At 39.8% G+C, this 27370-nt stretch overlaps 1 protein-coding gene across 2 annotated transcripts in view; it reads right to left on the bottom strand.

The window, feature by feature from the left end:
* Window positions 1–27370, bottom strand: part of LOC150082011 (ubiquitin carboxyl-terminal hydrolase isozyme L3-like) — a 241382-nt gene that overhangs the window by 6874 nt on the left and 207138 nt on the right. The gene's annotated exons all lie outside the window — the stretch shown is intronic.

The following is a 27370-nucleotide window of genomic DNA, read 5'->3' as shown; positions in this document are numbered from 1 at the left end:
TACTCATTTTTACACTATAGCTCTGATATAATCAATCTAAACTTTTTTGGGTTGGGGCGATTTTTCTACAATGAGGCTGTCAGCTTAGATAATCCTTCCATTCCTGTAGCAATTGTGCCTTCACTGATGGTACTGATTGTTCATCAATGTACGCGTTTGAAAACATCTCAGAAATGTTTAGTAATCCCATAATTATGGCAGAAGCACCTTCGTGCTCCTCCAATGCCCAACAATTGGTGCATCAAGAATGCTAACGCACTCACATATTTTAACTGTCTCTTAGATGAACAAGTCTTACAGCTTTAAACTTCGTGATATTCATATACTATCCTGTTACGCTGTATACCATATCAGAGTAACGAGGACATCTATTACCCCTGCCTCCCACTCACAATGGGAATAGGCAAAGTGAGGGAAGCCTAGTGAGCTGTCTATTGTCTTTCTCCTCCTTATAATTAGTAAGTACATCAAGTGAAACCAAAAGGTTCGTTCACTAAACATTCATATGAAGCTGAAGGAATAGTGCCATTATCATTTAAAAAAAAAAAAAAGCCATCTCAATCAGGTAGACCAAGCAATGCAGTTAGTGTGATTATTGTTTAGATACACTTTTGGCAGCCTCCCTCAACAAATACCTTATTGTTAGTGATCAATACGTTGACCACTAACAATAAGATATTTGTTGGTAGCTCGCAACGTGAAATTTCGCCTTGTAGGAACGTATCAACAGATTACTTCTCGGAAATTTGCATCAAAACACTTCAGCGGCAAAAAGGGTAACTTGTAACAGTTTTGGTCAGAAAGTTTTGGTCTTAGTAATGCGAAGTCCTATCGATTAAGAAAGTTCGACTGACTTCTTCGGTGAATGTCCCAATTAGAGAAAGCCTCTCATGTACTCGAAAATTACACAAACTAAACTACGAAAATAATTGGGCATTCCAATCGTGCGAAGTTCTGATCGGAAACGAGGCGCTATCGATCACGTGGACAAGTTAGGACCTATTATCCAAGAAGTGCGTGATAAGCATAACATTAGAATAAACACTGTCGCAAAATAATAATAATACGGCTCCTAATGGGAAAGGTGAACATCCAGTTCAGTTTCTTAAAAATTTGAAGTAGTGGTTTTGTAAGATTTAAAGACTATAAAATTTAAGATTTCATCGAAAACTTACAAATTTCAGAATTTCTGTGATGAAGTTGTATCGATATAATAGCTAGCTACTTTTAAATATGAAATCTGTGATGGCGAAACTACTTATGGTATAAAGGGGGGGGGGCGGTTACGCTTCTGAAAATTACCATTATTTTCGTTAAAATTCTTCATGTGAGCTCAAGTGAGTACCTAATCTAACAGGTATTTTGTTTTATCTTATATCAGATATGGGAGGAGAGTATAAGGAGGTTCTACAAACCGTTAACTGTAGCGACGTGCTTGATTAATTTATAATACACGGATAATCGCATACTGTCGTGCAATTCATGTGAACAAACAGCTTCAAAAGCCTTTTTACTAAAAATGTTAACCAGCTGAACAGTAGTTAGGCTTATGGAACGTTCTATATGGTTTCCAGACACAGCAGAAAAGTTCCAATAAAAGATATATATATATATATATCCTTTATTGTAAACAATTTTTCCTCAATTAAGTAAAACGAAGGGGAAAAAAAAAAAAAAAAATCGAAAGTGCAAAATTACTTCGTTAGAAACCCATAAATCTGGAAACTGCAATTCATATGGATTCAATTTTGAATACAAGATCCCAGGGAATTAAACTGAAATTTGGCATTTTTATATTTTGTTCTCCTCCCCCTCTTACAAGAGCGGGTAATAAAGTTCACTCCAAACGAAGCCGGGAGACAGGCCAGCCTTTTAATGTTTCGCCCAGAGAATGTTTCATTATATAGGGGTAAAGGTTTCACATAAAAGCTGAATGTTATATAAAATGTCACGTGATCGCAGTGCTAACTCTGCACCTATGAATTAAACAGGCGTGCCTTTATTGTGCCGGGAAAGTGATCGACCGTGTGGGGTCAGAGAAGCCGCAACAAAGAAGGTGCTACGTATGCTCTACCCGATGTCAACGCAGAATGGGACAAGTGACATCGGGGTCCCCATCACGGCAGAACTTGCGCAGCGACTTCGGACACACAACGATTATTAGTGACTTATCAGTGCGACGACGTACTGCGCAAGAGTCGACAGGGTTACGAGGTCATCGCTAACGAAAACGAGCGACTGTCGAAATTCCAGAACGCACATAAAGTACCTCTAATTCTGTTTTATTTCTTCTTCTCCGTCCCGGCAGAAACTTCGCCCCGGGCTTTCCAGAACACCAACCGATTCTGGCAGCATATTTCATGGATAACAGGGCTTTATTGGCTCCACTCTACTCGCCAATAAACTCTGCTCGGAGTTAACTATCACGCTATCTTATCGTCAGCAGACTGCGAGAGGCACCTGCGGCTCACTGTTGCCGAATTCCGGGCCACGGCAGCCGATAAGGAAGATGTCTCTATCTTGGCACACAGCAAGCTCTTTTCCCTTCTTTCCCCCCCGTTCCGAGAGAGAGAAGAATGTATCACTGAACGGTGATTTTATCGCATCATCGAATTTAGGCTCCTTCTCGAAGAGCAAGTCAACAAACAAGCCTTAATGTGCTGGAATTTGAAAGAATAAATTCTTATGAACACTAATAATCATTAAGTTCGAGTTCCATCTGTAAACTTTAATTTTTTTTTTTCCCATAATTAAGTCGTAAGTTAAGGAGGTACATCATAACATAAAGAAATTCATGGTGGTCGTACTTTGTGCAAACAGAATCAGGCCACTGTTAAACACTAAACTATACCCATCTTAGTGAATTATTAAAGTTATTATTTTCAATCGGTATTAAATGCCAGTTCAAGGTTGAATGCTTAGTTATATTAAAAGTCATTTAGATGTCAATCTAAGGATTCATTTCAATGCAAAATAGCTTAATATATGTTAATCATATTCTGGCGTCATCAACGACTGATTTAAATATAAAAGCACTTAACAGAGTCCAAAGAACTCTGTGCGCTGCCTGATGGTGGAGGCACAGGGCAATTTAATTCAAAGGTCGGAAGTTTCAGAGTATGGGCGAGCACTTCTGCACTCTGTAATGCGAATATAATAAAAACCTGAAGTTCATCAGAATTTCTCTCTCTAATTTTAGCCAAAGATTAAGGTTCAAATCCTGAATTAAAACTAGTCTAGTTCAGCTAACATGTTACTGAACTATCGCATTGAGAAATACTCAGTGCGATAGTTCAAAAAATATTTTCAAATTCAGATATATTACAATAATAAAAAGTGTTCCGTCGGATTATTTAGAAATTTTAGTTAATTCGTTTAGACTAACATCTCACTATATTTAAAATTTCAACAATTTCAGCATGTTTCTTATATTCTAATCTCCTTAACCCATCTCTATGTTCGATCGTTGGGTCCAATTGTGCTAATTTAACGCAACAAATCCAATTCATGATATACTGTATTGTAATCTGAAAAATTCGGAGTTTACTCTGTAGAAAAAGCTTAAAGGAGATATTCCATAACAAGGAGTGTGCTGCGCCATAACCCCGAAAGAACAAAAAAGTTCAGTCATTTGAACCTTAGATCTTTTTACTTGACAGAATAAATACATTAACCTCCCACCCAATTTTGCCACAATACCGCTCAGATTCATCTCCTGGATCGGAAATTTGCTGTTAAGGTGAATGGTATCGCGCCGGGATAACAAAATTGTATCTAAAAACGTGGATCCTTTTAAATGGCTTTAGTGACATTTATTTAGGCCAGTTTGATATTCCACTTAATTAAAAAAAAAAAAAAAAAAAAAAAAAAGCTTTAATTTCTGTTTAATACTTCAGGACGGCCACTAGGCCAGAGGACTAGAAATAAGCACACCTGGTGGTTATTTCTAATGGCAGTAAAATGGTATTTGGAGATTAAAAAAAACGCTGCGTTGTGGGACATCTTACAGCAACAGCACTTACCGGAATTATACAGGAAAATTAACTGCTGAAATTATGCACTAAATGAACGATTTGGATCGCAGCAATAAATATCAACGTTAAGTAAATATGAAGAATGAAAACGCACTCATTCAGGTTAGTTGGTTCTGCGGCGCATCAGCAACATAAACTATGTTGTGAAAGTATCAGTGTGTATTCACGGGCCAATTTACATATTGTGGGGAATGGAAAACGAGGAATAACCCACACAGGGGGAACTCTGCTCCCTACCCTGATATCAACTAACTACAGCCTCGATTGCAGAAGCATTAAGAATTACTCCGGTCTCCGACGACATTCGAACCCAGACCTCTTTAAACAAGTGAAGGAACTGCGAAAACTGTTTCTTCACTTGACACATGACAAAATTTGCATACTCGCCTCACAAGAGAATCCATATACGTATGACGCATTTTGTATATAAATCGCGTTACGATTTTACATTATATATGTATACAGTATACACAATGTAAAATATCGCGTACAGTTCTTCCTTTCTGCCATCAAGACATATTTCGAGCTTTTTCTTTAGACCTGACTGGAATCATTACTACTAATAAGCCAACGAGTCATTACTAGTTGGATTATCATTGTACTAATAATCCAACGAGACATCATTACTCGTTGGATTATTAGTACACTTTCGTCAGGTGGCTGCAACTGCTTCACCTTCGCTTTCCAGAATGTTAGCGTGTTAGTGGCTTTGCCTGAACTGTCATGGACTCTGGCAAATCGCGGAAAGTTAATGGGATTTGTGATCGCAAAGATAAACTGAAGTCAACAAAAAGGAATGGTCAGCGAACAGTACGTATTGCAGTTATTATTAATATTTTATTTAAATCAATTCGAAGTGTACAATACAATCTGCTTATCACTCTCTCCCCTTCCCGAGCGAATCCTCCCACCACTCTCCGGCTTCATAGCGCGGCACACAGAAATTCTTTTTTCTTTTTCTTTTTTTTTTTTTTTTTTTCTTTCGGATATATATGTTTCTTGATTAGACCGGGGTTCGAGTCCGTCACCACCAAATACGGAGGATGCGGAAAGGTCAGGAAATGACCACCGCATATCCCGGAGCAATATGGCCTTAGTTGCTAATGCTCCTAAAAACCAAATAACAACAACAACAATCTTTCGGATATTGCTAAACATAATCCATAAATGAACAAAAGTTCAGGATGTTTCAGGTGACAGGTTCCTAAAAGTAACAAAACTCGGAATAAGAAATTTTAAAATAAACGACGATAAAAGTGAGGTGGTATTGGTTGGCCACCAAGCCGATTCAAGTCATGAAGCGTTAGCGTGTCATGTACACGCCACGATAAAGCTTTCTTGGATCTGTTTGTTTGTTTGCAGTATGAAAAAAAAATCGGCAAAACCTACGCCTCTGTTTCACTGGAAAAGAACTAACAAGTTACGTCACTCAAGGGATCCGAACCCGGCCTGAGACCAGTGGTTTCGTCATTTGTCACTCATCTGGAGGAATTCTTAAAGGCCTATTCAATCGGGGGTATAGTTAAGCCGATCTTAACTATACCCGCGGGTTATTCAGCCTTCGCAACGTACAATCGGCACATGAAACACACTCGTATATAAATAACACAGCAGCGCACCTTAGATGATAATGCGATATACAGTATAAATAATAATAAAAGCAACAACCAAGACCAGCTCAAGAAGAAAAATCAGGGTGCTTACTGTAATCTGAATTTAAGATCATAATATTGATATGAAACCAGCAAAACTGGTTCATGTGGGGAATAAATGTTGTCATTCTTTAGAGGATGACAAGACTAAGACTGCATCTCTCTCTCTCTCTCTCTATATATATATATATATATATACTGGTTGTAAAGCAGTAGTTCTCAACCAGTGAGTAGCGATTCCCCAAAGGAGGAAGAGGCGGCATCGTAGGATATCCTGAGATGTTTTCAGAAGTAGGAGATTGAGAAACACTGCTTTCTACATATAAACTGCGAACAAGGGGCGTCTAACCTTTTTTTTTTTTTTTTTTGACTAGGAGACAAAGCGGATAAAATATTGAATGTCGTCCACCCCGTCAGTTCTCGAGGGAAGCGGGCCGCAAGATTATCACTAATTACGCATTTTTCGAAATACTTCATTAGAAAGAGATAAACACGAATGCGTGTAAGCTTTAGTTTTAAGTATTAACAACCATCGCCTTTCCTATTATAAGATTAGTCGAAACAAACTTCACCCTAGTGATGTCCTGAGTACACTTACTGTTGATAAGTCAGATTCTCTTAACTAGAAGAGCGCAGTGAATAAAATATTAGACAGCTTTTTTTCTAGAGGATAACATTAGTCTGTAGTTCCCAATTCATTGTGATATTGAGAAAAAAATGAAAACTAGTCTTCTGCTTCCACTCATATACCCATGTGTATTGTGTCTGTAAATTGTGCGTTCTCTGGTCGACTTGCCTGTTTTTCTGGGCGAAAACCTTGCTATCTACGCCTGAGACCGACAGCCATGGAGTGAAAAAAGCCTATAAAAGTTCCTCGCGTGATCGACGGAATTCGAACCCGGCGTTTTCCACCCGGTGTGGGGAGGACGGTGACAACACCACTGTGCTACAGCGCAGACTGAACTTGATGTAATAAAGAAAAGAGAACGGGGCGTAAGGAGGAATGTATTAATGGCTGAATTTACGTTGGATCGTCAACATGTTTGTGTTCTATGTGCAGTTAATAAAATTACATTATTACTCTCTGCATTTCTTATTTAGCCTCATTATTTCTGTATTGAAAATAAAACTTTCTAGATAACGGGAAAATCTAAATAATGGCACCTTGAATCTCCGAAGGTGCCGTTATTCTGAAAGTTTACTGCAGTGGTTTTCAACCGGGGTGCCGCAACAACATTCTTGGGGTGCCACGTAATTTAAGTTACTTAAAGTTATTATTTTATTTATTTTTTAAATTTATACGTTTATTTCATTATAAAAAGGTGTACGGTATCCATTGTACCATATCTTTTTAATTTTGTGGTGATCTTTATTTAGTACCTCTATATAAAGAATAAAATTATTATATAGGTATATATTAAAAGGTCGAAAACCACTGTTAGGTATTTCTTTTGGCATAGGGGGTGCCGTGAAAAAAAATTACTGGGACAGTAAGGGCGCCGTGAACCGAGAAAGTTTGGGAACCTCTGGTCTACTGTATTGTTAACTACTGAGGATGATACATAAACATCACTAAGCAATACGAACATTTGTGAAACTATAAAGTTTCAAAATGGCTTTGTGAAACTTTAAGGCTTTCTCTTCCATAGTGTTGGTACGGAGTGGGAAACCAAATGAGTAACATTGAGCCGCTTGTTGTTTTTCTCCCTGATACAGCAGCAAATGCTCCCAACATATGCGTTCTTTGTTGGTGAATGACAACTGTTATTTTCCAAGATAGGGTTTAAACTAACTTCAGGAATAAAGTTTTGCTAAAATAGTAGCTGATTAGAGCGTGTTTAGGACCAATATGTAAATAACGCAATTGGAAGATGAAGAAAGATGTTGCAGTAGTTAAAAGTAAAGACTGTTTTAATTTCAGAATAGGGGACTATAACAGTTTAAGGCTCTACATAGAATCTATTGATTGGGCAGATTGCAGAGGGAGGGCGAATATATTAGAATTCTGAAATACGTTTAGAGCAATAGTTACAGAAGTCATGAACGCATATATACCATTAAGAAAATACAGCATGAGGAGGATGCTGGAATGGATGAATAAAGAGGTGGCCAGCCTAAGAGAGCAGCAAAATATAACATAGGAAGTTATAGAGCGAGGAAAAGTACTGGTCTACAACAGCTACAAGTTGATCTGTAACGGTACCACATATAAGGTTAGGGAGGCTGAGTATGAGAAACACTGGCTAAGAGAGGAAAGAATGGGAACAGGGAGTTTTTCATATATGTGAATACAAAGAAGAAACCGAATGAGATCGGACCCTTGTTTATCTAAGAGTGTCCCCACCTTGCGTGTGGGAACACTCTTAGATAAACCAATTGATGTGATGAAATACCCTTCGTGCTGAGCCATATGAAATTAGTGATTTCGAAATTACAGATGACTGTTTATTAGAAAATCTTTCGAACCTAAATGCACGTAAGGCTCCTGGAGTTGTGGTATATACCCAGTAATTTTCAGAGAGGCGGCCAGAGAATGTGTCGAACCATTGAAGTTAATTAAGAGGGCATCATTGGACTCGGAAGAGATTCATTTGGATTGCAGAAGTGCTAACTTACTGCTAATACGTAAAGGCAGTTCTAAGAGTGAAGTCTAACTACAGACCAGTTAGTCTGACTTCAGTGGTAGAGAAAATCTTAAGAGTGCAGTCCAGGGATATTTAGATAGAAATGACATTCTGAAGGACGCAAACTATGGTTTTATTAAGGGAAAATCATGTTTAGCTCACCTGGTAAGGTATTTGGGCACAGTTACTCATAAGCTATGGAATAATATGACATTTATTGGGATTTTAGCAAGGCATTTGACCCAGTCCCTCATGAGAGGTTATTGTACACTGGTGTGCAAAACTTAAGGACCAACACTATTTCTAAAGGTTACAACCACAAAATCTTTACTTAAGGTATTCTTTACTGATGCGAGTAGATTCAGTCTCAGCAGCAATTCTGGACGTCAGCTAATCTGGCGAGAGGTGGGCACATTGTATCACCCCGCAAACATCACTGAAAGGGATCGATGTGGCGGTCGAGGTATTCTCGTCTAGGGAGGCGGTACTGTAACCAGTGCACGCTACTGTCCTGAGGTAATCCTTCCCCACGTGCGTCTGTTCCGAGGTGCCATTGGCCCAGAGTTCGTGTTTATGGATGATAACGCCACACTCCATCGCACTGATATGCTTTTGGAAAGTGAGGACATTGTTCGTATGGATTGGCCTGCCCGTTCCACGATCTAAATCCCATCGAACACATATAGGACGCTCTGGGGAGACGCCTAGCGGCACGTCCATACTCACCAGAAAATGTTCACCAGCTGAAGATGGCGCTGACAGAGGAATGGACGATGTTACCGCAAGAACTTATCAACAACATTGTTCTAAGTATCGACATTAGGGGTGGCCATATCTCCTACTGAGGACCACCTCTTCCCTTAGTTCCATCTTTGGCAGTGATGCATCTGTATCATAGCAGCCAGTGCTATGTTGCCATTTTTGAATAAAGTCCCTCTGTACCGTTTTGTTTCCGTTGTTGTGTCGGTGTTGTTTCCTTCATCATTTCTGTACCTCACGAGGTTCCTTTGGTAAGCTTTTCCCATATCCAGGCCACTCCTATGAGAATCTACAAGTGAAAACCTGACTGGTCCTTAAATTTTGCACATCGGTGTACAAGTTGGAATATGTTGGGATTAGTGGAAAGATTCTAAGACGGACTGCAGGGTTGCTGAAGGGCAGAGCTTTCTGATCACTGTATATTCTTCAGATTAGTGTAACGTCAGAAGCGCCCCCCCCCCCCCCCCCAATTCTTGGACTACTGTTGTTTTCTGATTTTCATAAACGACATCGATAAAGGGCGCGATGTCAAAATTTGCAGAAAATGTAAATAAAGATTGGGAGAGTCCTTAACGATCAGTGCCACGCAGCGTTCCTTCACTACGATTTGAACACGCTCCAAGAATGGTCAGAAAAGTGGCAGTTATGTTTTAATGCAGCAAAATTCAAAGTCTTACACTGTGGAATAGCAATCTCAAAATAACTTAACCACTTTGTGAGGTTGAATTAAAAACATTATACGAAGAAGAGATCTGGAAGTTACGATGCGAGCCGATATGAAGCTTTCTGAGCAGGGTAAGCAGGCGACAGGAAAGTCCATGGTATCCTATCAATGATCCATCGAGAAATATCTTGCAGAGATAGGGAGGTCATAATCCCGCTGTATGACCACATTTGGAATACTGTGTTCAAGTATGGAGACCACATCCGAAAAAAAGACATTGGGCTTCGTGAAAGGATCCAAAGACAGGCAACTCGCATGGTGAGATCGACAACTTCGATAATGTTGGGCTACAGGGCTTGGCAACCAGGCACCTTAGAGGCGACCTAATTGAGATTTATAAGTCTCTGAGAGGGGGTAATAAAATGAATGAAGGAGGAATTTCACTGTTATTAAGAATTCCAGAATTACAGGGGAAGAGATTTAGACTAGATTGATTGTTGGAAGTTTTCTTTTAGCCAGCGAATCGTTGATTACTGGAACAAGTTGCCTCCGCAGGTAGTTGGGACTGACAGTTTGAAGAAATTCAAGGGACAAATGGACAGTTACCTAAGTGAGGAGGGAAGCGCATAATTTGTTTTGCATCTTTTTATATACTTTTTCTTTATTATTATTATTTATTATATTAATATATTATAGTAATTATATTAATTACTTATTTATTTTTTGACCGGTACTACAAAAGCCTGTGGCTTCATTGCACTATATGGCTAATATTAAATTCTGACGCTTAAAAAAGACGCCAAGTTCTAGAGCAGTGGTTCCCAAACTACTCAGATCTACGCACCCTTTCAAAAATCAAAAAAAGTTTGTGTGTGTGTCTGAACACTGGATTTTCTGTTATTATTATATATTTATGTAAAAATAAGAAGAAAGTTGAGTTGTTTTAAACATAAAACTTTGAATTATCTTTTCAGAAAACCCAGTTTTTATACATGTAAACACAGAAAAACATATGCACATATACCGGGTTGTTATACAAAAGATGAACTTTTGTATTACAATTGCCAGGACTCTAGACAGAAATGTAGTGAAGAATAATGTAGTTTAAATGTCATCTTTTCGTGTATATTTAACCTTTCTTATATATTTTAGACATTCTTTTATTCGCATTTTATGGTAATCCCCTGGCATTTTCTGCCGTGAACGGAATTTGTCACTTACCAATGTACACCTATATTTTAAATTTGGTAGGACAAATAAAGATTTATTTAAAATAAGTTTCCCTATTCAGGAGACCCCAGTGTCAAAACGGTTAGAGTTAGCGCTGTGAAAATCGGTGGGTACGGGGAAGCGATTAGTAGAAGAAGGGGGGGGGTTCAAATTTCCGCCACAAGGGGAAAAACGGCGCTGCACATATGTAAAAGTTGTCATTTACTTCAAGGCACGCTGCTTACACAAATGACATCCTGTTACATAAAAGCAGAAAGGCCAACGCCACCGTCAATAACCATTATGGCTCTCACAAAAAAGGAATGTGCTCTTTTAGTAAAACTGTTCTACCAGAATAATAGTAACGCTAATGCGGCACTACTGAATATTGGACACCTAAAGGTTTGAGTAAAGGACCTTTGACGTCAGTGGATTCGAAAACTAATAAAGAAATCTGAAGCGACCCTGGAGTTTAGGTGTAATTCCAGGCAGGGGATGCCCACGTAGTGGATGAAATGGGGTTGCAATGGTCTGAATGCGAAACACTACCAGTCAGTAGTGCCAGAGGTGTGTAAAGAGACTTTAACCTTCCTTGGTCTACTGTACGTAAAGTGCTTCGAATAATTTTACGCTGGTTGCTGTACAAGATTCACATAGTGCAAGAACTAAAGTCTTGCGATCAGCAACAACGAATAGACTTTGCTCTACGATTTCTGGCTCGTATGGACTCGCATGATCTTGTGGTCTGATGAGGCACATTTCACTCTTCATGGGGCTGTAAATGCACAAAATTGCCGAAATGGGGAACTTCTCTCGTTCATCTACTCTGCATGAAAGACTACAACGAAGTCCATTCGTTATAGTATGGTGTGGATTCAAAGCAGAGTTTATAATCAGACCATTTTTCTTTGAAGGGTCTACACCTCATGACCCCGTAAGGTGTACGGTAACTAGTGCACGGTACTGCGCTCTTCTAAGAGATCACATTATTCCCGCTCTGCAAGAAAGGCAATGCTTGGAGACCGTAGTGTTCATGCAAGATGGTGCACCTCTCCACGTTGGTTGACAAGTGAAGGAACTGCTCCGTTCAACCTTCAGAAATGATAGCATCATTTCTAGAGACTTTCTGCAGTTCTGGCCAGCCCGATCAACAGATCTCAATCATTGTAATTTCTGGCTACCTAAAAGACAGAGTTTACCGTGGCGGCATATAGACCCTTGTCGATTTGAAAGCAAGCTGTTTGTTATTTGGTTTTTAGGAGCATTAGCAACTAAGGCCATATTGCTCCGGGGATACGGTGGTCATTCCCTGACCTTTCCGCATCCTCCGTATTTGGTGGTCACGGGCTCGAACCCCGGTCTAATCAAGAAGCGTGTGCTACGCACTGCTGCTCCTGCTCACCTGGCTACGGAGGCGCCTTTGAAAGCAAGCATTAAACAGCATGTAACCAACATCCCCAATGAGATGCTACGCGAAAGTGTGTCGCACGCAGTCCTCCGTTTCCAGAATGTCATCTTAAGTGAAGGAAAGCACATAGAACAATATCTGGTGATTTCTAAGTTCTGATAATAAAATCTAATCCTAAGTTAAGTATCCTATCTCGTGTTTACAGTAGCCGACCGGGCTAGCCTAGTGGGTAAAGTACCTGCCCGGCAACCCAAAGGTCGCGGGTTCGATTCCCGCCTCGGGCTTGGATCAAAGTATCTGCAAAAACCTTGGGAGGTGCAATATGGCCACAGAAGCCGATGCGCCAACAACTACCAAATCAAATCAATCAATCGTGTTTACAGTGCCAATTTCTCCCCTGGTGGTGGAAATTTGAACACTTTTTTTTTTTTTTCTTCTACAGATCGCTTCCCCATACCCTAAATGACATACCCCCCGATTTTGACAGAGCTATCTCTAACCGTTCTGACACTAATATATATGTATATATATATTCTCTGTAGTGTTACTAGTAACGTCACGTTATATATATAACGTCACGTTAACTGATATATATATATATATATATATATATATATATATATATATAATCATCAATTTGCTATACATAGAACGAATAATTTGACCAGTTCCAGAGGGTCTGGTTCGGGGATCCCCTGGAGCTTGTCAACGGACCCCTGTGGGTCCGCGGACTTCAGTTTGGGAAACGCTGTTCTAGAGGATGTATACCTCCTAACTAATCTAGCCTCTAGGGTAATCATCTGATTGAGCAACCATTTTTTTTTTTTTTTTTTTTATAAGATACTGAAATTCATTAAAGGCTGAAGGATATTAACAAAAACTTCGTTAAATTGGCCGTTGTAATATTGCTGAAACTTATAGAGGCCTAATATACCTATCAGTTTTATGTAATTTAATGACACCAAAAATATACCGAAATTGATCAACATATCAGTGTATAGGTTAATATCAATCTTTCCCTCCAATCTTAACCTTTTTAATTCATTCTCCGCATATCATGATTTACGGCACTAGATTTTTATCCATTACCGCGTAAGTACTCTTTTCCTGTGTAAAATTGCAATTCGTAAAGATAAAAGCATTGGTTCTAATTTCGGGAAAGGGCGTTACGACGCTACATGCCCTCTACTAACTGAACAGTTAAGCACACACAGAGAGAGAGAGAGAAAATGAATGAATACATTTTTGAATTATGGAATGTTTTTAAAGCAGTAGTCACAGAAACCATGAATTCATGTATACCATAAAGAAAAGTATAGTACGGGGATGATTCCAAGATGGATGAAGGCACAGTTGGTCAAATTAATAAGAGGAGAAACAGATGGCACGGGGAAAGTTACAGAGCGATGAAAAGTATTAAAGATTATAACAGATATAAGTTGATCAGTAAAATTAAGATTACTGTTATAAACTTCACTTCTTCTCAGAAACAGTTTTGGCGAAATATTTTCAAAGCGAATTCTAGTTGTAACATAATTCAAATATAATTACAACGACTATCAATCAGATATAGAAAGACTAGGTCACGAATTTAAATCTTCTGCAAAAAGCAAAACTAATGAATTTGATACAGGTTGAACTGGATGATTCAAAATTCCCACAATTCGATTATCAGTAATTAAACTGCGTTCATTTTTTTACCATCAGATTATGTAATTAAAACAATAAATATTGTAAACATCCACCATCTTTTCATCATATTTGATGATTCAAACATTTGTTATACAAATGTCTGAGTATAAAATTATATTCAAATATAATTCAAATTAAATTTTATAATTTCACTATAAAATTATATTCAAAAATAAAAAAAAAACATTCGTATAACAAATGTTTGAATCGTCATAAATTTGTAGAACAACTGTGTGAAGCGAGAATAAACTTGTTAAACATTTTCTGGGTGGTTAGGAGCAAGGAACTACCTCTCCCGGGTGGGGCGTAGCTCCCGTAGGAGAACTTTGAAAGTTCAATACCCCATAAACGGGGCATTGAAATTTTAAGAAACGCGATGTGTAGTTGTCTGTAACCGCGTGCGTGTGTTCTACGGTCGATTTTAGGTATGTGAGGGGAAACCGGAGTACCCGGGGGAAACCTCACTCCACGGCCTGAGATCGACTAACTCAGCACCGAGCGAAAGAAGGCAGGAAAACTTCCTGAATACCTTCTGCTGGATTCGAACCCAGGCCCTTCCACTCGGAGAACAAGCACGCTACAACTGTGCTACCGTGGACCGCACGAACAGCGAGCACAAGTCAAGTCATATGCTTTACAGTTCCCCGTAATAGTGTGATTGTCACAGGTATGCGAATCATTCATCTTGCGATGCACCGAATCATTTCATCATATTCGATGATATCTTTTGTATGATTTTCTTCTTTTTTTTTTAAGTGTGTGTGTGTGTAACGAACTCTAATCTATTTCAAGAAAACGGGTTAATAATCATAAAATTGTTGATTTGTTTGGTTCTAGTAAATCTTCATATTTGCTCGAAATTCCGCTTTTGATGTTCGCATTTTTATTTATGCCATTTTGGATGAGTCTATCCAAGTGTAACCTTACAACCACTGCTCTGCATTCGGAGATATAAGGTGTTGTCAAAGATGTAGTTTTGTACGAATTGCTTGTTATTATCAAAATGAGAGAAACAGATTGATCATGAATGTCCTTAGTACTCATATATTAAATTGTTGCACTATCACAGATTTCTGCACGATTGCACACCGACTTCAAATATAGTATATAGGTTACGCTGAAATATTTTCTTACATATTTCAGGGAGAGATAATAATCCTGAAACTGATTATGATAAGTAATTGAGGGGGAAAAACAGACCTGAAAATAAAATATTATTACCTCTCAAGCTGAAAAAAAAAATATCACACGTTTTGTGGGGTAGGTGATGTATTCCCAATATGTCCTTGTTTAAAAATCGATAAAGTGGATGAATTGTTAATGCGAAACATTTTCTAAAATGCAAAAATATTTGTGTTATTACTGCACTTTCCGGAGTGGTGTTAGTAAAGTGTATTTAGGGTCAAACGGTACCAGGGATTTCCCCCATCTCCGCGCGGTTTATTTTGTGTGGTGATACAGTTCGCTGTAAAGGCCGGAAATTTAAAAGTGTATGGATCTTGAAGTGTGTAGTGTCGTGTGCCATTGTTCTTCTGGCCATTTAGCCACCCGCCAGACCTCTGCTGAGGCCCGACGGTGTCCCACTTTCGCCCCGTGGAGGTAGACCAGGTACTCTGTAGTTTGCATTTACTCTGGCAGGTCCTGCCACCTAGTTTCCTGAGGTTTCGGTGGCTAGGACCTAAAAATAAAATAAATAATTTCGCACCCGTGTATGTATATATATATATATATATATATATATATATATATATATATATATGTGTGTGTGTTTTTCATGTACTATATTATTATCCCCATTTGGTGGGGCTGCGTTGGAATTTAGTGGCTGAGGAGTGGGCGAAATAATTTAGACAGGTTAGAATTTTGGTGTAGGTAGTGCGCTCGCGTGCAGATAGAGGGGAGAGGAGACTGAAGGCTGAGGTAAAAGTTAGAAAAGACTGGGGTAAATAGAGAAGACGACCCCAGAGTGGGGTGGCGGGGCGGAGTTTATATTAGTAGTGGCAAATGATGCAGGGAAGCCAGCTTACACTCATGAGCCAAAATATTATGACTACCTGCCTAAAAGTGTTAGGCCACCTTTCGCCGTGATAACCGCTTACACCCGGCGTGGCACGACATGACTCCACGAGAGCGCAGAAGATGTTCTCGGCTATCCTAGACCAGCTGCACAGAAGGACTCCCCGAGGTTCGGCAACGGAGCCAGGCACTGGCAAATAATAAAATAAATAAATTTTCTGTTTATACTCCGGGACGACCAAACGGTCAGAAGAGTTTACAAGTTACACAGAATACAAGAAACAGTACCGTATTCAGCAGTCACGGGCTTGAACCCCGGTCACTCCAGGCACGTGTACTTATGCACCCGCGAGCCTGACCACTAGGCTACGGCGGCCTCGCTCGTTGCTGCGTTCCACCGCATCCCACAAATGTTCGAGGTGGTTGACGTTGGGGAAATCTGGCGACCAAGGGAGTATACAAAATGCTTGGACATGATCCTAGAACCATTCTTGCACAATGCGGGCCTTGTACTAAAATAAAATAAATAAATAAATAAATTTTCTGTTTATACTCCGGGACGACCAAACAGTCAGAGGAGTTAACAAGATAGACAGAATACAAGAAACAGCACCGTATTCAGCAGTCACGGGCTTGAACCCCGGTCACTCAAGGCACGTGTACTTATGCACCAGCGCGCCTGACCACTAGGCTACGGCGGCCTTTGTATTGTTTAGTGTCCAGTGCCATCTCGATACACGGTCACCACGTAGGACAAACCTTTGTCCGAAACAATGCGGAGGGTATGTTCAGTGGAGATGAGAAGGCCCAGTGATATCCATGAAAACATTCCCCAAGCCATGATACCATTGGCGCCGGCCAAATGTGTAGTATGGTTGCACAGTTGGATGATATTCAAGTACAGTATTATTATTAAAGCTATTGACTACATGTCAGAACAGCCTAGCATGATGATATTCCTGTATGAAAATTAACTGTGAAACCCTGAAAACTTAAACAGTGAAAGATATAAATAATATTAAATGAAATATTTATAATTCCAAGAGAAAACTTCAGTAAGTTTTTCCATTAATGATAAAGTATTAACTGTTCCTGCAAGGAAAAGTTAATTCTTTATCATCAAATCCGAGAAATACATGTTTAGAAAGTTTTATATATATATTTATTTAGAAAGTTTTATATATATTTATATATATATAAAACTTTCTAAACATGTAGTTCTCGGATTTGATGATAAAGAATTAACTGCATATATATATGCAGCGACTCTTACTAATATAAAATAATACTAACACTAGGTGGCAGATGACTCTCATCAACCGGTGAGATGTCATCTGCCACGAATTGGCGCCTCCGTAGCCAGGTGGACAGGAGCAGCAGTGCGTAGCACGCGCTTCTTGATTAGACCGGGGTTCGAACCCGTGCCCACCAAATACGGAGGATGCGGAAAGGTCAGAGAATAATCACCACATATCACCGGAGCAATATGGCCTTAGTTGCTAATGCTCCTAAAAACCAGATAACAAACAACAACCACGAATTATTGCTTATTGGAAGCTTGAAGTGGTGAACCCGATGTTTAGTCACCAGAGCAAAGTTTCCGGCATCTCTTTCAACCCATGCACGGTACTAAGTACTAGAAGTTTTGACACCTTTCTTGTTTGGGGTTTTCATTAAATATACTTCTCATATGAAACAATCGAGCAGATGTTTATTCCTTGGATTTTAAATCAAGTAATAGTAATGGAGGCATGTGATGCAAGAAAGCAAGCGTATGAGCTTGCTTTCTTGAATCACAAATCCATTCCTCTAAAAGTTTCTCCTTTAATTTATTTAAGCTACCAACTTCCACAACGACATATTGAAGTTCGTTCCAGAAATCAACCACCCGCTGGCTAAAGGCAAATTTCTGAACATCTATTCTACAACTGTCTTTCCTCTATTTGAATTTATGCCCCCTCAGGTTCGTAATCTCATCAAGCAGAAGAATCCTGTCGGAATTCAGCGTGCTGAACCCATTCAAGGCATTATACACCTCAATCAGATCACCTCGCAGGTGACTAGTCTCCAGCAGCTGCAATTTGCAGAATTTAAGCCTTTCTTGGTAAGATGACTCCTCCGTTCCCATCACCAATCTTGTTGCCCTTCTCACGCTCAAGCAACTCTAACATCATTCCTAAAATAAGGCCTCCAGACCTGTACGCAGAACTCAAGGTGTGGCCTCACCATTGCCTTATATAAAGGGTTAATTACCTCATTTTCCCTTCTAGAAAAATTCCTGTATATCATTGACAATACACCATGACCTGATCTGACAGCCTGTCTGCATTGCTCAGGAAACTTCATATCTGACTGCACAATTACTCCAGGTATTTTTCATTTTCTACCCCCCTACGTGTAGTACCACACAGTTGGTACGTACCTCTGGTGTTACTGCTACCCATATGCAGTACTTTGCATTTGTCAATGTTACACTTCGGTTGCCACTTCTCAGCCCATCTGCCCAAATTTTCTAGATCCTGTTGCAGTAGCACACTGCCATTACTGTCATTAACAACCCTGCAAACCTTTGTATCATCTGCAGACTTCGACACTAAGCCTAATATACCTTCATCAATAACACTGATAAATATACAAAACAACAGTGGGCCCAACACCGACCCTGTGGGAAGCCACTAATAACATTAGTCCAAGAAGAGCAGTGTCCATTGATTACCACTCTGTCTTCTCCCACTGCGCAATAGTGTCAAAAGCTTTCTTGAAATCCAAGTATATGATATCAAAATTATTTTATTCATCTAGTTCCTTTGTAACCACATCATAGTATCCAATCATATTTGTTAGACAAGACTTCCCTTAACAAACCCATGCTGTGTCTGAATTATTGCTGAAGTCTTGTCTAGATTATCTTGCAATGCATCTTTAACTAGTAACTCCATTATTTTACCCGGAACAGAAGTTAAACTAACAGGTCTGTAATTACTTGCGTCACCCTTAGATCTCCACCCTTTCTGAATTGGGGATACATTTGCACATCTCTAGTCCGTGGGGACTTCTCTCAAGTCCAAGGATGCTCTGATAATTATGGCTAAGGGTTTGCTTAGTTCCTTTGCCGCCGCCTCTAATATAACTGGATAGATCCCATCAATCCCATGTGCCTTTCTTATGTTTAACTTCAACAATTTCTCCTCCACTTTGCTCTCAGTTATTACAAAATCATTGAGCACCCTGTTACAGTTTAATAAACTTCTGGCATTTTCCTCTCTTAAGAACTCTTCATGTGTGAATGTAGATGCAAAATACTCATTCAGATTATCAGCTATCCCAGCAGGATCATCAACTTTTGAACCATCGATATCAAGTGGAGCAATCTGATTCATTCCCTTCCTTTTAGAGTATATATAAGTAAAGAAGTCCTTGCTGCTTTTCTTAGCATTCTTTGCCAAAGATTTTTCGTAATCTGCCTTCGCTTGCCTAATGTCCTTTGTGACTTGATTATAAACTAGCTTATATCTGCCATACGCTTCTGTCTCTCCTGATAATTTATGTGCATCCCATGCATTTTTCTTCTCTGCCACGAGTCTCATTAGTTCCATCTGACATCCATTTAGGCCTAAACCTTGAACAATATTTCTTAATCGGTATGAAAAGCTTAGTAGCCTCCACGATTAATTCCTTGAATGCTTCCGCTTAATATTTGCTGTTGGTAACATCATCAGTTGGTCCCACTGTACAGAATTTAAAAACTGTCTGAGACCACTGTAGTCACGTTTACGTAAGCAAAAACCCTTCCCTTTTCCCCTAATGGTAATTATATCTTTAAGTAAATCCCACATCAGTATACTGTGATCACTGCCACCTAGTGGTTCCTTTATCTGCAAATTCTTAATACACGAATAATGACTACTGATAACCAGGTCACGAGTATCACCCTCTCTGGTTGCCTCTCGAACATGCTGCTGCAGAAAACAATCATCCAATAAATCCACAAAAAGTCTTGCTAGCGTGCGAGTGACCAACCACAAGTTCCAGTCAATATCTGGGAAGTTAAAATCCCCCTTTATAACACAATATGATTTACTGGCTCATTCTATTTCTCTGTACAATTGTTCGTTGTACTCATTAGTCATTAGGCCTATACACATTCCTACTCTCACTTTTGCTTTCCCAGTGTTTATGTCACACTAGACTGAATCAACATTGCACTGTCCATCTATGTCAACTGTGATGCGACGACATAGATGTGATGTATTGGAGAATCGCCCACTCAGTTCTCCCCCAAGTCACAGCACTTCTGCCACTTTGTGCCCGTTGCTTTGCTGCTCTAGTCTGGGGCATGATATTGAAAATTAATAAGGTAAATAAATTTAATTAATTAATTATCAATACTACGCTATCTGATGGAATCCTAGACGCAGTGTAGTAGTAGTGGCATGTGGTGCAAGAAAGCAAGTGTATGAGCTTATGCAGCATCAGCCAAAAAAAAAAAAAAAAAAAAAATGAAACAACCATTCCCTCTAAATGTTTGTCCAGTTCCTCCTTAAATTTATTTAACCTATCAACTTCCACAACGACAGATGGAAGTTTGTTCCAGCAATTAACCACCCGCTGGCCAAAGGCAAATTTCCGCACATCTATTTTACATCTGTCTTTCCTCAATTTGAATTTATGCCCCCTTAGGTTCGTAATCTGGAAGAATCCCATCAGAATTCAGCGTACTCAGCCCATTCAAGGCCTTATACACCTCAATCAGATCACCTCGCAGGTGCCTAGTCGCCAGCCGCTGCAATTTGCAGAACTTAAGCCTCTCTTGGTAAGAGGATCCCTTCATTCCCCTTGCCAATCTTGTTGTCCTTCTCTGTATACGCTCAAGCAAATCTACATCCTTCCTAAAATGAGGCCTCCAGACCTGTACGCAATACTCAAGGCGTGGCCTGACCATTGCCTTATACAGAGGGACAATCACCTCCTTTTCCCCGCTAGCAAAATTCCTGTATGTCATTGACAAAACCCCATGACCTACCCTGGTAGCCTGTCTGCATTGCTCAGAAAACTTCATGTTATGTATTATGCTACCTAGTTTTACATTATAGCTACCAATCTACCACAATTTAAAAAATTTGAATCTCCTACCACTCTCTATAGGAAAACAATGGCTGCAATATTCGAACGAAACAACGGTTTTACGTATATTAAGTAGTAACCTACAACAACTCTATCTAAATTAAAAATAAAAATAACCAGCGTAACTAGAACTATAAGGCTACTTATAGTTCAATATAATATATTTTTATACATTAAAATAATTTTCCTCCTCCTAATGATATTTATTCAGCCAATGAGAGAAGAGAGGTGCGGGTTACGTAGTAATACGTAAGAAATACAAAAATACGTAACAGAAGCTTGTTTTACTGTGGTAAGACAAACTTCTGTTTAAGCATAGTCACGCAATACCATTCTTTCCATATGCAATGTATTTATTTAAATAAACTATATGCAACAAGGCATAATATTTTAAGAGTTTAAGATTCTATATAATATCGGTGTAGATACACCATAGACAACTCTTAAATAAAAACTACGCTCGTAGTGTGAAAGGCACCCACCGATGAAAAGCCAACTAGCTTTGAAACGGTGGCGTCTGGGTGGTGGTGCTCACCGAGAATAAGTGGCAATAGCCTTCTGAAGCGTTACTTATTCGAGGTAGTACAATACATGGTTACTCGTTGTGAAGGATGAGCACAATATGAGATGCAGATGAATGATGCCTTTCACACTACGATCGTAGTTTTTCTTTAGAGTTGTCTATGGTGTATCTACACAGATATAGTAACGTATTTATGTATTCATAACTGAGGAAGAAACACACAGAGTCGAAAGCTTCTATAAGTATTTTATTTTATTTTATCAAATGAAGCGAGCGCAGCGAGCAGGGTTGCGAAGCCCCCTAGTAACAATTAAGTAAATAAAACGGCAAACACTTATGGCTTTTTGGAGCCTGTAATTCATAGCTGGATGCAATAGTGACTAAAATATAAAAGTGTAACTCATTATTTCAAGCATATTATTTACAGTGCACGTAACATGCGTCACTACTTTTAGAATTAAGGTTTCTCACAAAAAAAAAAAAAAAACTTCATTTTGTACAAAATAAAATACCATTCCTTTACTCTATACTTCACGGGCATAAAATAGGTACAGTTAGAGTAACAGTAATGTACAATGATGAATAATTTGATCTCTGTGTAAATTCTGTCAGAGCCAAAGTGTCAGAATTTCATTAACTACCCACCAATTTCTTTTGCAAATAGATGATTACAATTACCGTAGCTGTTTATTTTTGTGTCACAGAAATAAATAGCTACATTAGACATTACACAAAATCAACTGTACTAGTCCCAATAATCCTACACTCGCATTATGCTGCTATTTATTAACTTGATCCTGTATCTGCGTATCGCTATTTTAAAAAAATAAAAAAATAGCCGATAAATAAAATTAGCGATTTAAGATTCATTACGTTGAATAACAGGGTATCCTAGTGGTCAGACTGTGTGTTTTTTCCTCATTAGGACATTTGTCTATCATCATCATCCCAACGAAACTTAATAATCCCAATTTATTAAAATTAAATCCGTATTTAAAAAAAAAAAAAAAAAAAATGATTATTCAACGAATGCCGCCTTTAACAAAGTACTGTTTCATATTACAGGCTATCCTTGATCGCACCGCCATCTAGCGATGAAAAAGGAAACCTGAAGTTTCGGGCTATTATTTCTTCAGCGTAGTGAAACACGGTAAATAAATAAAATTGTTCGACATGTTCAGAATTATAGAGTTCTACAATTTCAAGAAATATAATGTAGAAATCATCTGAGGGAAAGGACGAAGTAAACAACGAAGACAACAGTTTGATACTCGCAGCTTGTATCGGCAGCTGAAAATTTTCAAGATAGAGGTTTTGATATGAGTAGTTCCTTGTAAGATAGGTTATGTCAGTATGCAGAAAATATTTTAAACAAAAGGTTTCTTATAAAAGAGAATGGGCCTGTGCTACTGGATTCCTTGATTTAAGAGAGTAATACCGCACATCCAGTGGAAACAGTAATAGATTTTAATAAGAAAGTTAAGATAATACAAGTGTTGTATTAAAATGTTTTTTATAACGGTATAGCAGATCAAAATGAATACAGAAATCCAATCTCATTGTTCCTGTCATGTAATTTTATCATTTTTATCAACCAGCACACGTTAGGACCTCTGGTACGTCTAGACGCATCTCTGAACAGTCCAAGTTACGTGTCCATCCTTGCAGACCATCTGCATCCCTTCATGGTCATCGTGCATCCACAGGGCAATGGACTCTTCCACCAGGACAATGCGCCTCCCCACAGAGCTGTGTTGACTACAACATGGTTCGAAGAGTATTCCGCATATTCTACCACCATGGAATGGTCTCCCCTTTCACCGGACATGAACCCTGTGGAGCATCTTTGGGATGCTGTGGAAAGGTCCGTTCGAGCTTTGGGTCCTCCACCCAAGAATAAGATGGAATTATGGACAGCAGTGCAGCAAGCATGGATGGAAATACCTGTGGAATTTTTCGTGAACTAGTGGATTCAATGCCTCGCCGTGTGACTGCCCTTATCCGGGCGAAAGGTGGGTCTACCCGTGACTAGGTAGGTATTCAGAGATTTCTGTCCACTCGGTGCCCAATTTATTGGGGCGGGAACTAAAAACGAATTGAACTTAGCGAGCACTCTATTAAATTTTAGTTAGAATTGATTGCTTTCTTCAGAAAGTGTTATTGAGTATGACATATACAGGGTGTCTCAAAAATATTGGTACAAACGTTTAGGGGAGGTAGGTAACATCTAAAGGAATGTGAATCGCATAGAAACCCATAATTGGAAACATCACGAGAAAGTAGTAGCAGAGGCACAAGAAGCAGAAATGACACAAGACAGTAATTAGTGGCAAACATTTATTTGATATAATATTAACAATAGAGTACCAGATGGATGCATTTCATGATGTTACAACAGATGCTCGAAGGTTCCACCGTGAGACGCGATGCATGTGTGACACCGACGCAGCATGGATTGGCGGACACGGTCGAACACACCTGGAGTTTCTCTGACAGTAGCAGCAGCGCAGACGAGTCTCGCCACGAGATCCATTTCCGTCTCCACAGGCGATTCATACACGATAGATTTGACGGCCCCACACAGAAAGAAATCAAGGCTCGATAAATCAGGTGAGCGTGGGGGCCAGGCAACGGGTCCACCACGGCCAATCCATCGACGCCCAAAACGCCTGTTCAAATGGTCACGAACACACCTTCCATAATGGGCAGGCGCCCCGTCATGTTGAAACCAAATGTTGCGTCTCACATTTGCTGGAACATCGTCAAGTAACCCTGGTAGAACTTGTTCAAGAAAGATCCAATATTTAGCGGAGTTCATGCGGGATGGTAACAGGTTTGGGCCGACTAAGCAGTCACCGACCATACCTGTCCACACATTTATTGCGAAGCGATGTTGTGCCGCATGGGGGCGCACACCGTGTGGGTTGTCGTAAGCTCACACATGAGCATTGTGCTGATTGAATAAGCCTCATCCGTGAACAAAGCATAGGCTGGAAAATTCAAGTCTTGAACACTTTCTTGGAGAAACCACTGCTCAAAAGCCACACGTGCAGGATGATCTTGGGGGAGCAGTAACTGAATCCTTTGGATATGAAAGGGGTGTAGGGAATCTTCATGCCAGACACGCTGTACACTGCAACGAGACACTCCTGAGGCAACGGCACGTGTGCTGGTAGTAGGATTATTCTGGACGGCATTCAACATACTTTCTTCCGAACGTGGTCTGCCCGCACTACTCCTGTTACCTCGAAATGACCCATAATCGCACAAATTTTGATGCACACGCGCAAACAAACGGTGATCCGGTACATGTCTGTCTATGAAGCGTTCTCCATAAATTCAACTCCATTATGTTCTCCCTAATAAATCAACTGTCTCCAACCTTCTGGCAGTCCAAACGGAAATTTTAAATGCATTTGAGGCCAAATCAGAAATGGCGGTTGTTTATGCCGATATTGAAGCTGCTTTTGATAGCCTCAACATCTCAGCCCTTCTGAATCTCCTAACCAATTTCTTTCGGATCAAAGGTGACATTTTCGCTTTTCTGCACTCGCTCCTCCGGAACAGAACAGTGTACCTCACTCATCGTAACCTCTGCTACACCCGATCCATCAATGCTGGTGTGCCGCAAGGTGGCGTTTTATCGGGGTTACTTTTTACCGCCCTCCTTATTCAGTTTGTGTGTAACAGAGATGATGTCATTACCTACGCCGACGATATAAAGTTCCTAACGGAAATACCACCATCAGCCGACAGGGGAGTGATCACATCGGAAATCTGTAATAAGATCACAGCTCTCTCTAGCCATCTCAACCATTTCGGTCTCAAACTGAACCCCCAAAAATCCGTTATTATGGTTTTTTCTCTGAAGAAGTGTCCCACATCCATACAACCCTCACTGCAGGGTGCAGTTATTCCAAGTGTTACTAAACACAAAGATCTCGGTGTAACCTTCGACCCAAACCTTAGGTTCAACTGTCACATCGAATGTGTTCTACGCAAGATCAACCGAATGCGCTGGATTGCCCGTCAACATCTTCTTCATAACACAGACGCAAGAACCACAATCAGATATCTGGAAACCATTGTGTATCCTACCTTTCTGTATGCCTCTGAAATATGGGCATCCGCAGTACCTTCTCTTATGAAGCCCATCTTCGCCAGTGAATACTGGATATTGAAGTGGGCAACCCACAAACATCGACTCCCCCCTCAGCAGAGGACCACCAGCATGGCTGACCAACTCCAAATCCCGCGGCTGCCTCAAATAATCAGCATGAGGAGAACTGTGACCACAGTCAAAATGCTGGTTGGCAAAATCAACTCCCCTGACTTCTGGGATATATGCCAGTGGCATGTTCCACTTCCGTCCTTACGAGCCACCCCTCTTCTTCAGCTACAACGGAACAGGCTGAAGATCAGTGACAGATTCCTACCTGGACAAGTACTTCCTACAGTACAAGCCCTGCTAATGATCGGAGTTGACCTCCAGAAATTCTTCTGATCGCAATTACAGGCGCTCGTTGGCCGAACTTGTTCCCCTTTTGTTTGGCCCCTGATGTCGACTCATACTGATATCTCCATCTGCTATCTCCTATGAGGTACATAACGGCACGTCGCAGGCAAATCGACGAACTCTCTTCACAAGAAAATGCAATACCGAACAATAATTTGGCACTGTGAAATATTCTGACTTGTGTGAATATGCTTAAATATGTGCTTTGTACATATGAACGTGCACATACCTTGGTGCACTGTCTGCCTCACAACTATGTACATACTCATATCTATTGAATGGCTAATGCTACGTTTTTAATTGTTATGTAATCTTTTATACTGCACAAAATTTTATACTGTACATATTTCTATATTACCCTATATCATTGTCAAGCCCCTGGCCTCCTTCCTGGCTGTGGCGGGCACATTATTGTATCTTTACTGTACAATAAAGATTTTCTCTCTTCGTTGAGCGGCTCGTCCATTGCCCTCTGCTAATCCATACACTAGGTGCATGTCTGCCAGATCACGGTTCGTATATCGATGCATGCTCTTCGTGCGGCGACTACTGCTTGAATGAGTAAACCAGAAATTTCCCCTCTTGCGAACTGATGAACAGCGCCGTGTACCGACTTACGGTGACGTTTCCGGTTATGGGTTCCTATGCGATTCACATACCTACCTCCCCAAACGTTTGTACCAATATTTTCGAGACACCCTGTATATAGGATTGTCCCTATAGGCAATTACATTGTTTTTGTATTGCAAAACTTGTTCTATTTATGTCTGTGTATATAACATAGAATATTTCTATGCTAATTTATGCACATATTAGGCTATGGTTTTAACAAGTTAACAGTAGTTCGTTTATTTCCAGAAGTTAAAAACAAGATGGAGCGTCAGAAGAACACATTACACGTGTAATTCTTTATTAATGTGTTATTATGGTAAGAACGCTTAAAATGAGAGGAAATACCAACGATGGTACCAGAATTTGGTGACTACAGTTCACTCGATGACGCGTGTTCACACCAGCCTGTTCGGTCCAATGTTCACTTTCTGATAGCCATGCTTAAAGAAGACCCAGCTCTTAAATATTCTTCAAAGAACTTACTCGGGAACGTTATTCGTCAAAATACCCAGTTCACCGTTAGTGCCAGCGGCTGGG

This window comes from Mastigoproctus giganteus, chromosome 8 (assembly GCF_048544385.1).
Source record: "Mastigoproctus giganteus isolate SK-2022 chromosome 8, ASM4854438v1, whole genome shotgun sequence".
NCBI lineage: Eukaryota > Metazoa > Arthropoda > Arachnida > Uropygi > Thelyphonidae > Mastigoproctus > Mastigoproctus giganteus.
The sequence above is the reverse complement of the archived record's forward strand: the minus strand, read 5'-3'. Positions and strand labels throughout refer to the sequence as shown.